Source organism: Hyaena hyaena, unplaced genomic scaffold (genome assembly GCF_003009895.1).
Source record: "Hyaena hyaena isolate Hyena2069 unplaced genomic scaffold, ASM300989v1 scaffold_290, whole genome shotgun sequence".
In the NCBI taxonomy this organism is placed as follows: Eukaryota; Metazoa; Chordata; class Mammalia; order Carnivora; family Hyaenidae; genus Hyaena; species Hyaena hyaena.
The window spans coordinates 1111785-1125369 of record NW_024080926.1 but is presented as its reverse complement, the minus strand read 5'-3'; positions in this window follow the sequence as shown (position 1 = coordinate 1125369).

The following is a 13585-nucleotide window of genomic DNA, read 5'->3' as shown; positions in this document are numbered from 1 at the left end:
GTTGAGTAAATGCTTCTCAGTCAGACTTTCTAAAAATAATACTATTCATTGCCTTCTTTTCTGAAATTAATAAAGTACTATAAATTCATTATTAAATTTTTTGGAAAACAGAAAATTATTTTTAAGATGTGTAGAAGACCTATAATCCTGCCACCGCCATGTAAGTATCCATTTTTTTTTCTATTCATCTAAGTATGTGTGCATAAAACCATACTCTAGGGGCACCTGGGTGGCTCAGTTGGTTAAGCGTCTGACTTTGGCTCAGGTCATGAACTCATGGTTTGTGAGTTCAAGCCCTGCATCGGGCTCTGTGCTGACAGCTCAGCACCTGGAGCCTGTTTCAGATTCTGTCTCCCCCTCTCTATGCCCCTCCCCTGCTCATGCTCTGTCTCTCTTTCTCAAAATCAAAATAAACATTAAAAAAATTTTTTAAACCATATTCTATATACAATTTTATATCTTGCCTTTTCCACTAAGAATTATATCACTAGCATTTTCCTAGTCAATTAAACATTGAAAATTTCATTTGAATGTCATTAATGTTTTAATTATTTTATTTAGCAATGGTGTGTTGATTATCAGGTGTGTGTGTGTGTGTGTGTGTGTGTGTGTGTGTGATTTTTCTATGAGCATAAAGTTCTTGGACAATGAGTCTGGTCAAGATATCACTTCTGCATTTGGAGGAAAGTTTGACCCAATAAGAAAAGGCAGCAGGATCCCCATGAGGCTGAAATCAGACCAGGATCTTTCTTCATCCCGTAATGAGCTTGGAAAATGCATCAAAATTTAGAAGCAGCACCAAGCACAAGTCTGTCTGTGTCACTGGGCAGGTACAGGGCAGGGGCACATGAGCAAGGCGGGGGGGGGGGCACAGTTCTCCCTTGGGGCTCCATCACTGGGGGCTGGGAGCCGAGACCACTCGGTAAGATACACTGAGGAGGGGTCTTCAAGGCCCAGGTGGATGGAAGACTTCCTGCTCAGACCCAGTAGGGAGGGATGGAAGCTAATCTTCCTTCACGGTGACTAAGATCAAGTCTGAAAATACTGATACGGTCAAAGAACGCTGTGACCCTAACTCCTAACTCTGCGCCGGGGAATGCGCTAAGTTACTTTACAGATGCTAACTCATTTAATCCTCATAAAAAATCCACTGGAGTAAGTGATGTTATGTCCAAATTACAGCTAGAGGAACTGAGACACAGAGACACTGAGTAATGGGCTGAGGGTCACACGGCAAACAAGCGGGATTGACACAGAGGCATGGCTCCTTCTCTCCCCTCACTCGGCCCCCATCCTGCGCAGGGGAGTGAGGCCTGAGGGCTGGTCTGGGCCCCAGGGGGCTTGAGATGCCGCAGAATACAGACGCAAGGTAGAAAGGAATGGGTCTGAAGCAAGTACACAAGGAGAAAGAGCACCTTTCAAAATCAGATCTAAAAATATCACCCTTATAAGAAGGTTTAAAAATACCCTCGTTTCAATGTGGGTTCATGTGAGCATGCCTGTGGGGGAGGGAAGGGGGGTCCAGGAGCCTTGGGCCAGGCTCTGTGCATGGCCCCGAGGAAGGAAGCTCTCAGACCTCCTCCAGGGCTGTCCCTCTGGGTCAGTGCCCCTGTCCAGCCCCCCACCTGAGACTTGCTCTCAGTGCTCACACCACACCCCTACTTGCTCATCTCCACACTGGGCTCCATCCTATCATATCTGCAGAGTGGCAGAGGGACGGCCTGGCTTGCCCCACGCATCACCTGACCTGGGGGGGACCAGGCTGGCAGGGCTGTGGCCTCGGCTTCAGGAAGGCAGACAGCTGCCTAACCCACAGGCCCGCAGTGACTCAGCCGGACGCCAGGGACCAGGCCACCCCTTCTCTGCAGTCACCAGGGATGAGAAGAACCCAGGGAAGGACACGATGTGACCATAGATGCAGCAGCCCTCAAACCCACGTCCATCCGCTCCTGTCTAGGGCTCCGCAAAAGAACTCCTTCTCCCCAAACTGTCCCTGAAGGCCGCAGAGATGCCCACATTTCACCGATGGATTGATGGCTTTTGTTGCCCTTTTAGCCTGTCAGTGTCATGGCCTTATGTTATGCGTGCTCCTTTGAAATCCGGCAAAAAATATTGTCACAGCCTACTCCCAGGACGCAGATCATTCTCAGTGACAGCTGATGGAGAGGCACTTTTCTCCCAGAATTTTCCACACGGAGGTATAAAACGATCACGCCCCGCACGAACCCCATGGCCCACCTGGGTCTCTGCCAGAGCATGACCACAGCCGTCTGCTTTGGGAGTTCTTCCTTTTATATATTACTAATTACATCATCAGCATATCTCCAAATTAACGGTGGCTGGAAGCAGCTAGAGATTTACAATCCACTTCCATTTAGCTTTCAGGAGCAGAGATTCCTAACCACTGCAGACAGGCAGAGCTTCAGCTCCCGAAGCACCTCTCATGAAAAAAACACAAGAAGGTGTCGTCGGCTTCTTCCATTAGCAACATTTATGTTGCCAAACCTGATTTCGAGAGAAAATTACAGTCCTGGGAAAATCGGTGAACGAACTTAGGTAGACGTTCTTTTTACTGGATTACAGAAGGGTGTATAGAACACACACCCAAACATCTGTTCTGATGGTGATGAGGCCATGATGATGGGGAGCACATAGGGCTGGCGCTCATGGTTCATGGTCCCACAGTCAGAAGCTGCCGGGGCCATCACGAATGTGTGTCCCCAGCCCTTTGGGGCAAGAGCACAGGAGAGGAATCCAAGATGGACCCTTGAACCTGGGCGTTTCCAGAGCACAGAAGGCGGCATAGGGAGGAATAGACTGACGTGATCTTTGGGAAATATGGGTCACATAGCATTATCCTCAGATTGTCTCCCTGTCTCATTCCCAAGGCCCTTTTTTTATTTTTTAATGTTTTATTTCATTTTTGAAAGAGCGAGAAAAAGAGAGAGAGATTGCAAGGAGGGACAGAGAGAGAGGGAGACACAGAATCTGAAGTGGGCTCTAGGCTCCAAGGTGGATGGAGCCCGATGCGGGACTCAAACTCACAAACCATGAGATCATGACTTGAGCCAAAGTCAGACGTTTAACTGACTGAGCCACCCAGGTGCCCCTTGTGCCCACTGCTCTTTAAGGGGTAGTGTGATACATACGTGAGACAGTCTGCAAGTTGCTGTATCACTCATGTGTTCCACAAACGTGCGTACTGAACCCATGGCATTCACATACTGAATATCCCAGTCAGTCTCCATGAAGACCTGGGAGGTGTATAATGTGTAGATACGTGTTGGTTTGTTGAGGCCCAGGGAAGAGTCTTGTCTACGAGTTGAGTGTGTGGGACCAGGTCACTCAGAAGCTGTGTAGGCCTCATTCACCCAGGCCTCATTCAATCCCCTTCTGCTCTGGACACTCAGACAACTTGGTGGCATCTGTTACATCCATGTTGGTGAGTCTTCACATTCCTGAGCTCTCAGGAGGCTCCCCCGTGGATATGAGCTTTCCCCATGGTCTACTCCAGACTGAGACGGAACCAGCCAGGGCTGTGCTCCGAGTCCCTTCCCATTAGAAATCAAGTCTAGGCATGACTCCAAAGTCCATCCCAAAGCTCATACAAGGGCAGCTGGGCTGCATGTCTTGTGAACTGCGAACATACACATTGCACTTAATTTGTCATCTAGGAACTCACGATCAAGTAGAAATGGGACAGAAATAAGTTTCTGTAACACAGGCTGAAGAGTGAGAGAGGTCCTCAGGAAGACATTGTCATGGGTACCGTGGATGCACTCTCCCTCCAGGTGCCCTGGACTGGGCAGCTGTGAGTATGGCCCACTCATGGCTCGAGGCCACCTCCTCTGAAGAGTGTCCCTCAGTGGTATGGAAGACTCACTGTCTTCCTTAGGAGGTGATGCAGAACCCACAGCTCATAAGGAGTGACTTGAGCATCCGAAGGCTGATCTCTTGCCTCAACCAACTGGGCTGGTTGGCCCAGCCTTGATACAGTTAATGTTTCAGAACATTCCATGTGACCAGGCCAGAGCCAGAGTCTTGCTGAAACCATACCTGGCCTTAGCTCCTCCCCTGTTGGATCCCACCTCCCCCTCCCATGTCCTCCTCCAGGGGGCATTCCCTGAGTGAACCATGCTCACCTGAATTTCCATCTCATGCTCTGCTCCTGACCAACCTGACCGAAGATAGGTACAAACAAAACAAGGGAGCTCTTGCAAAATATGTCCGCTAGTGAGATGAATCAGGGACAGTAGTGCTCCTGGAAGATGTGGTGTCTTTCTAAGGTCAGAAGGATCTGGAGATCCTGGATCTTACAGAGACTGACTGGGGAGGTCTACACCATGTTTGTCAACAGGCATAAACATACTTAAATCCCTGTAGAAAATGATGACCATATGCACTTCAGTGTGAGTAAAGCTGGGGTCTACATCATTCAGTGTCAGCAGTGTCGAGTTCAAAGGAACACATTTTAGGAACCAAAAACACTTGTATAATTATCTGCCTTTTACTTCCTTTTCACCAACACCATGAAAAACATGAGCAGACCTCAGGCAGTCCACATATCTCTCCCCTGCCCCTCCCCTGCGTCCCTCATCACCACTTCCCTGCCTCCCTGCACCCAAATGCCCCCACACCCCTTCCAGCTCTCCACCCCTCTGCCTCCTGTCCTTCTTCCCCTCTCCCTGATTCCTGGCCACACTGCAGTTCACCAAATGGACCGTGTCTAGCAAAACAGATGCCGTGATCCAGAGCACGAAAGAGAAACAGACCCAGGAAGTCAAGCTAACACGCTCCTTACTGGGCAGAGCTAGGGAAAAGGCTAAACCACTAGAAAGGAGTCATGTTAGCTTCACTGTTATTACTGAACTGCTGCTAGATGCCAGGCACACAGCTAGGTAATTTGTACATAGTATATCTACACTTCATTACCTCCATTCTTCAGATGAGTAAACAGAGACTCAGAAGGTTTATTTGACTTTTCTAGGCCTTTCTGACTCACACCACTCTTCCCTCTATACCCTTCTACCACTCAATTTTTCTTTTTTTGTCTCAAACTTCCCCAAAGAATATAATACCAATTTCACTTGGCTCAATATTCCTGGAGTTTTTGGCTGGATTTTCACTTCAACTTGAAAATGTGTGTGTGTGTGTGTGTGTGTGTGTGTGTGTGTGTGTGTTTGTATTAAAATATTCAAATTGATCTGAATAATTTCCATGTTTTAATATCTCCGAGTTTTTCATCATCACCATTAAGATGTTTCTGATCGAGTGCCTGGGTACACATGGCAATTTAGTTAACAACAATGTAAATTAACCCTTTTCCTGTGGAATTTAGAAATAACTTAACAATGCTCATTACACATTACAGTTAACTACATAATTCAGTTTTACCCCCATGACATCCAAAAAAAAAAAAAAAGATCATCAGTTGTGAGATTTCAGTAGACCCAACATATAGAATGCAATTGCCTTTGTGTAAAATCAGGAAAGCAGGGATCATGTTTGATATTTTAAATGGTGCATCTGTGTTAATTATTCTGCATTTGGTTGATGTTTCATTATTACTTCTATTTATGGATGCCTACCTTGTCCCTTTTTCTGCATATTTCTACAAAATAAATACATGTTTCATAATTTTCACAGCTCTAATCACAGAAATGCAACAGGGAAGAAAGTACAAATAAACCATTTTAGTCTTTATTCCAAGATGATATTTTACCAATATTTGTCAACGCATTGTGTTTATTTTATAGTAAACATTTGGTTGCTCCCCATTCTTTTCACTTGGTCCAGTTTTGTTTCTATGTTGCAAAAGCATTTGAAAATTATCTTGGAGATTTTTATATCATCTATTAGCATTTTTAGGAGAACTCGTTCCAAGCCACGGACATGGGTCATTTGCATTTAGAAAAGGCAATGTGAAGGAGAAAATCAATAATTTATTGTTTTTCATTTTATGGAAATTTGTGAAACAGACTGTTAGCTACGTTTGTTAAAGTATTGAGGAGTTGAGATACTTGTTTTTTGAAGCTCTGCTTTCCTAATCTAAAAGCATCATATTCAAATGTAGAAATCATTTTATGATTAACTTACATTTTGTTCCTAGTGAGCCACTGACAGTGGGTGATGATGGCCTCATTACCTAAGTGAAAAACAAAAAAACAAAAAAACAAACAAACAAAAAAAAAACAAAGACTGTGTATCTCTTGTAGAATATTTTTGGTTAATAAGACATTGAAAACAACCAAGTCCAAGTCAGCTATAGAATAACCCCAGGATCATCAAGGGGGTGTTTTTCACATTCTTTTCTAATCCATTTAGATCTAATCAGATGAATTGTAAATACTTGACATGCAGAGGGGTCTGAAAAAAAATGTATTTCTAGATTCCACCTGGAAAAATCTAATTTTGTCACCATTATAACCTCACCTTGTGACACCACCCCCTTTGCCCACACCTGACAGATGACTTCTTTCTCCTTGGGACCCAGCATGCCAAGCACGCTGCTCTGAGGTGTGAATTTCGTGGATCCAAGGCAGCCACATCTATGAAAAGGGTCAGTGAAAGGCAAGCAGCACACTGGTGTGGCACTGACATCTGGCAAGTAGTAAATGCATTTAGGAAGCTCATAAACCATGCATTTTGAAAGACTCCTGAAATTGATTCCAATACAAGCAGTTGGAAGAGAAATAAGCTTTTAGGAAGGTCATTTAATGTCATAGAGAGTCTTTCTCTACAACCCAGTTAAACTGGTTAGCAATTTACAAAACAAATCCCAGCCCGATGTGGATCTCGTAATTAATTGAGCCACCTAGTCAAGCAAAGTCTGTGTAGGGGAACTGAATGTAGCCACACTTCTTTGACCTTAATAATTCAGGATTTGAAGTGCCAGATGGGATTTGACCTGAAATAACTGCTGGAGGAGAAGCAGTCATCGCACCACACATTTGCCTGTTAGGTTTCTCTGGAGTGATGTAGAAGCTTAGTGTACATAGCTGTATCCCCTACAAGTGTATCCTGTTGAAATTCTCATATTAATTTTACAAACATGTTCTTAGGATTTGGAGAAGACTAAGGACATGATTAAAGTGGACCTCCATGTTTTTTCCAGGTCCTACTTTTGGGAGAGGATCAGATTTCCTACAGAAGTTTAATGGAAGGAACTCCATATCCATACGTAGACTGAATGGAAGTGATGTCCCAGGCAGCGTGAAGATTCAGCAAGTTCCACCTCCATCCACGAGGAGAAAAGCAAGGCCCCTGAGTTGCCCACCAACCCGAGGAAATCAGGATCGATGAAATGTCATCATGTCAATGGGGATACTGGCAGTATGCAATGGTATCACCAACATTTTGTTTATTAAAACATCACAATCTTGATAATTGCTTCAGGTTTTTTTGTTTGATTGGCTTTGGGTTTTTTTTTTGGGGGGGGGAGTTGTTTGTTTGGGTTGTACTCTCTGACTCGTAACATGAATTAGGAAGTTTTGGGTGTTTTTTTTAACACCATGTGGAAACTGTTTATCTTCATAAGGGATCGAGGAAAGGTAAACTTTGAAAAAAATATTCTATCCCACAGCAAGTCCTAGAAGGATATGCAGGGTTTTATTTCAAAATAACGAATTTGTGAGTGAGATATATTTACATGTGAAACTAGTTCTTCTATTTGTTAGTTCTGTGACTTTAGACAAGCTACTTTTCTTCACTAAGCCTTGGATTGCTCATTTGAAAACTGGGAATTTTATTATGTACATAATTGAGTGTTGTAAGCTGGGAATTTTATTATGTACCTAATTGAATGTTGTAAGCTGGAAAAGAGGAATTTTTTTAGGACACGGCATGTTCATGACCTCTTTAACAGACACATGTAAATATTTTAAACTCCTGGCTCTGAAGCAATGGAGAAATGGAAAGTATCAAACTAAAGTTAATATAAAGAATATGTGAACTTGCACGTTTAGTATCTATATTACAATCCCATTTTACTAAAACTGAATATATTCACTATCAAATCGAGGTCAAGTGACACAGAAATATACAGTGAACCCCCAGGTGCAAAATATTTCTATGAAAGTGGAGACGAAGATTTTAAAACCTAATTTAAAATTAGGTTTAATTTTTTAATTTAAATTCTGCTAAGCAGAAGATATGAGGAAGCACCTAGGTTTCAAGGTCAGTCCTCCATTTTCAATGCTGACATATAGTTGGTGGCGTGTTATCTGTATTTGGACTGAGACAGTGATATAAAAACAGTTTCATAATTAAAAAAAAAAAACCCGAGTATGAAGACACAGCCAAACACAGACTGTGAGAGGCTGATGTTAGAATGACCACCGCCGGGCCCGGGCTCCTCAGAGGCTGTGGAACAGCCCAGCTCGAAACAAAGCACAGCTGAGTGTTCGCCCATCAATCTTTTATGGCTCCAGAGAGAACGACCTTGCTTAATACCTTATTTCGCCATAAAAAGGGGTCATCCTAAGGTCGGATCATAGAAATCCCATGGCCCACTGACACGGAGGCAGCCATCTCTGACGAGAAATGAAGGGACTCTCTCTATGATTCATCCTCTAGCCGAAAGCCCTTGGCTTCCTGAAACTGCTAATCAAAATTCTAAATCCTTGGCAATATTCTGTGTACGTCATACTGTTTAATGTAAAGTATACAGTGGGACATTCATTATCATTCTTTCTGTAGCACATGCGGTAGTCTCTTGTGATTTAATCTAAAAATAATCTGTTACAAAAATAAAGAACAGTTTGTGAACAGTAAAAAATAAATTAGAAAATATTGAAATTTATTCCTATAACAGCATCCATTACTTACACTGTCATGTGCTTTCTAGAGTGGAAGAGAAATGGATGGGGTTTTAGATAGTGCTGTGGACACATTCATATTCCAGGATAATCCTAAACAGAGCAAGTGGTGGAAAACGAGATGTTTCCACATACACGATTTGGTGGTGGGCTCTGTGGCATTTTTTATGGTTATTAGGCCTGCATAATTTTTTAAATAGTGCCTTAATAACACTGCTGAAAGTGATTTACAAGGCTTGGTCAGAAATATTGATGGTTTTCGGTTCATTCCTTTGGAAATGATGCCTAAAATAATCCTGATAAAACACTGACAAGGATTTTACATTTTTAGAGCATTCAGAGAAGTAATAAAATTTAAAAGGCAGAACTTGATGAGGCAATTGGAGCATCTAGGACACAGATGATAAGTAGGAGCCCGTGGTTAGATTTCTGCAAATACTGACCTTGAGCTTACAGGACCCAAAGGTGAGAACCTCTTTAATTCTGTGTCCGGGCACCTCTCTGGCCTCATCCTAGTCTCTGCCTTGCTTGTCCTAACATAAAATAAAAAGAACAAAGGACACTCCAGATTGGGTCAGTACCAAAGCAGAGAGGAAAACATCAGGCTGAGGGATCAGGAAACCTGTTGAGTAAATGTGCCCATGTGGTTGAGATTTTGGGATTAGCATTTTATTTGTTCTTAATTTTTTAATGTTGATTTATTTTTGAGAGAGACACAGAGATTGAGCAAGGCAGGGGCAGAGAGAGAGGGAGACACAGAATCCGAAGTGGGCTCCAGGCTCTGAGCTGTCAGCACAGAGCCTGATGTGGAGTCAAACTCATGAACTGTGAGATCGTGACAAAGTCAGATGCTTAACCAACTGAGTCACCCAAGCACCTCATGGGGTTAGCATTTTAGACACTACAGCATTGGTTGCTCTTCAGGAAGATGAATGGACTGAGAAAGAAAAGTTTTCTCACTGTAAAAAGTGAGATAGTGTCAGATTTCAGTCCCTTCCATCTCTCCTGATGAAAACACACCATTCATGCAAGAGATCAAGGTGATGGAAGGGAGGGTGTAGAAGGTCACTTGTATTTAGAACTTTCAAAATAAAGCTGGAAGGCGATATTTATGAAAAAGGAAAAATTCCGTGGGGGACACAGATGACTAAAGATAACTCAAGAACAATTAAATAATGTGAATAATCTTAACACCACAGAACCAGTTGAATTGGAAGTTAAAAACCTTCCATCAAAGAAAACCCAAGACCAGACATGGATGAATTCACTAGGAGACTCTACTAAACTTTTCAGGAAGAAAGTATAGTACTTCTACACAAATTCTTCCAGAATATGGAAGAGAAAGGAATACTTCTTAACTTATTTTATGAGGACAGTATTATGCTGATGCCAAAAACAAATATATTGCAAGAATGAAAAACTATAGGACAAAATCACTCATGAATATTAGATACCAAAATACCTAACAAAATGATAACAAACTTAATTCCATTTTAAGTTTATTTTTTAAATAAAAAAAATGAAATGAAATAAAAGACTAAGAGGAGAATATAACATGACCAAGTGGGGATAACCCCAGGAATGCAAGGCTGGTTCAACATTCAAAAACCCATGTGTGCAGTTCACCTTATTAACAAAGTAAAAGGAAAACACACCCACATGCTCACACACACACACACACACACACACACTGCATGATTATTATGATGCTCACAGAAAGAGCCCTTGATAAAATTCAAAACACGTTCACTAAAAAGTCAGTTAAGTCAGACATAAAAGGAAATGTCCCCAACTGGATAGAAGACAACTACAAAACAGACAACAAGCAGAACAAACCAACCACAAAAGTTAAAGACTGATACTTTCCCCCACCAAAGATCAAAAACACGGCAGGTGGGCCCCCTGTCGCTATTCCTAAGAAACCTGGATGAACACTTTACTCTCTGAACTCGACCACACTTGTGAAACTCAGCTCCAATCTATCTTCCTGTGTTTATTCTGTCATTTATTTTCATGATCAGTAATGAAAATTATAGTAATTAAAATCACAGAATGCATGAATTAGTAGGAATCATGGAGTTAGAGAAAAAATACAGCTCCAGTATTTTTTTAAATAGATATGGAAATGGGGACCCAATGAAGGAAGTGAAACCTACATTTTGTTTCCTTAGACGTCTTTGATCTTTTTGCTACACCCACAAATGAAAGAAATTCAGAATCACAATAATTTTGTCCACTATGTAATTACTTGAATACCTCTGAGACCAAATCATCGCTGGACCAGTGATTGGGTCAGTGAACTTTTCTTTTGGCAAGTAAAGAGAGCATGTGGAAGGCTAGCAGTCAATGACCACAGGACTGATATTCTTGAAGCAAAGTGGATTAAAAGTCACTAAATCCAAGACTATTTTTTCAATTAAAAATTTTAATGTCTTTATTTTTGAGAGAGAGAGAGAGACAGCGGGAGAGCAACAGCATGAGTGGGGGAGAGACAAAGAGAGAGACAAAGAGAGAGACACAGAATCCAAACCAGGCTCCAGGCTCTGAGCTGTCAGCACAAAACTTGATGCAGGGCTTGAACACATGAACTCTGAGATCATGACCTAAGCAACAGTGGGACACTAAACTGACTGAGCCACCCAAGCACCTCTATTTTTTTAATTTAAATTCAAGTCAGTTAACACACAGTGTAATATTGGCTCCAAGAGTAGAACCCAGTGATTCTTCCCTTATATGCCAAGTGCACATCCCGAAAAGTGCCCTCCTCAATGTCCATCAACCATACAATTTACCCCTCCACCCACCTCCTCTCTAGCAACCCCCCAAGTCTAAAGTATCCAGAGCTTTTTTCCCTCTAGCTACCATCCTCATAAATATTAACTGAAATTGTGAGTACACAATTGAACTTAGTGATATTTAGCTTTCAGGCTAGTTGAATTTTTTAAAATCTTCTATATTTCCATCTATAATGGGATTTCTCTTTCTAACCATCTTCATGTAACCGTATGCCACAAATGTGCCTCAGATTTTTAGAGCCTTTATATTTTGGGATAGGCATGTATTATTTAATTGCATTAAAATTGTATAATGTACAGAAACATTCCTATAATGTAGGACTTGATTTATTGCTAACCATCTCGGCATTTTAAATAGGGCTACACTGAACGTACTGATTCCTATAAAAATATGTAATTTTCAGATTATATTTGCTAAAAAATTATCAGAAAAGAAGGAACATTATCCTAAAGACTCAGAGGAAGTTCATATATATGAAAATAATTTGATGCCAGAATCAACCTCCTTTTTTTTTTCTTAGAAGAACCTATTGCATTGCTCAAGCTGAGGCAAAACAAAAGGAATTTGTCTTTGAAATTGGGATCCAAAGCCCAAAGGAGAGGAAGGATGGTAGGGATATATTGGGAGGCATAAAGAAAATCATGAGAATTGAAACCTTCAGTGGAGGCACCCAAGAGTGGAATTGCTGAAAATTAAATCACTGATGTGGGGAAGGAACATGCTACCCTCCCTTCAAATATGTAGGGGGTAAAAAAAAGACAAAATAAGGAAGATCCTAAAAAGAAATATGATAGATATTGGAGATTGCAATTGGAGATCAAATCTAAACATTGAAGTTTTTGGATTAGAAGCCAGAACATGAAAATATGAGGGGGAGTCAAGGGCATAATTTAAAACTTTCATAAGGAAATAAAAGTGATAACTTCATGAGTGGCAAGTGGTTAGAAAACACTTATTGCATTCTAGGGAAATTAAATAAAATAGACCCACTTGATCATCCCTCCCTCCCCAAAGGCTTGCACAGTATCCCTTAGGCCCCACTGACGTCAAGCACAAATGAAGCGGACAGTTGTATGCAGAGTCAAGGGCTTGAATAGGAAGGGGGTGACAGCCACTTGGGGAGACCCCACCAATTGGGCACCAAGACAGTGGTGCTGACTTCTGTACATAATCCCTGAGCACATGGCATTGAAAACTCTCCAGAAGGACTCATTCTGCGGAGAGAGAGCAGTCTGTCAAGTCTGTGTCCAACTTGGGAATTTTTCTTTATAGTAATGGGTCTCGGGACATTGTCAACACTGCTCAGAGCCAGGAGCTGGTATTTCAGATACAGAATTAACCTTACTCAGTTCCTGAGGACCGGCCTTTGGTCTGACATCATCTTCCCATTGGTGAGATTGACGGTTGCATGCCAGGTAGGATTCGCTGACTATTCAGACTTTATCCTAGAAAACAAATGGCCTCATCCAGCCTACCCACAGGACTAAATTCACTGAGCTCTCCTTTTTAAGTGCTCTTACAAACTGGAGGTCAGCAGACTTCTTGAAATCGGAAGAAACTAAGAGATGGCAGGTAACATAAACAGAACATCGCAACCAAGACCAAGATGGCTTCCTCTGCCTGTTAGTGCGGTATCACCATTGGTTCTGCTCTTAGACAAAAACAAGGCATTTTCACAGACGCAAATCACACCTGGCCCTTTGAGTTCCTCTACTCATCCAGGAATAATTAGTTGTTTCACTGTTTGTCTTTACACCGGAGTGGGAATTTATAATTGTTTGGACAAAGGAAGTCATATGCGAGTGCACATAACAAAAACTGAAACTCTTAAATACGAAAACATCTGTCTCAGAAACTGCCTTTGCATCGGGTTGTTTCTGGACTCAGGAAGATTGTTGCATTTGGCCTTATCCTGAAAATCAAAGACAATCCTGACATCTTTCAAGAGAAGTTAGTTTGAGTTTATACTCTTT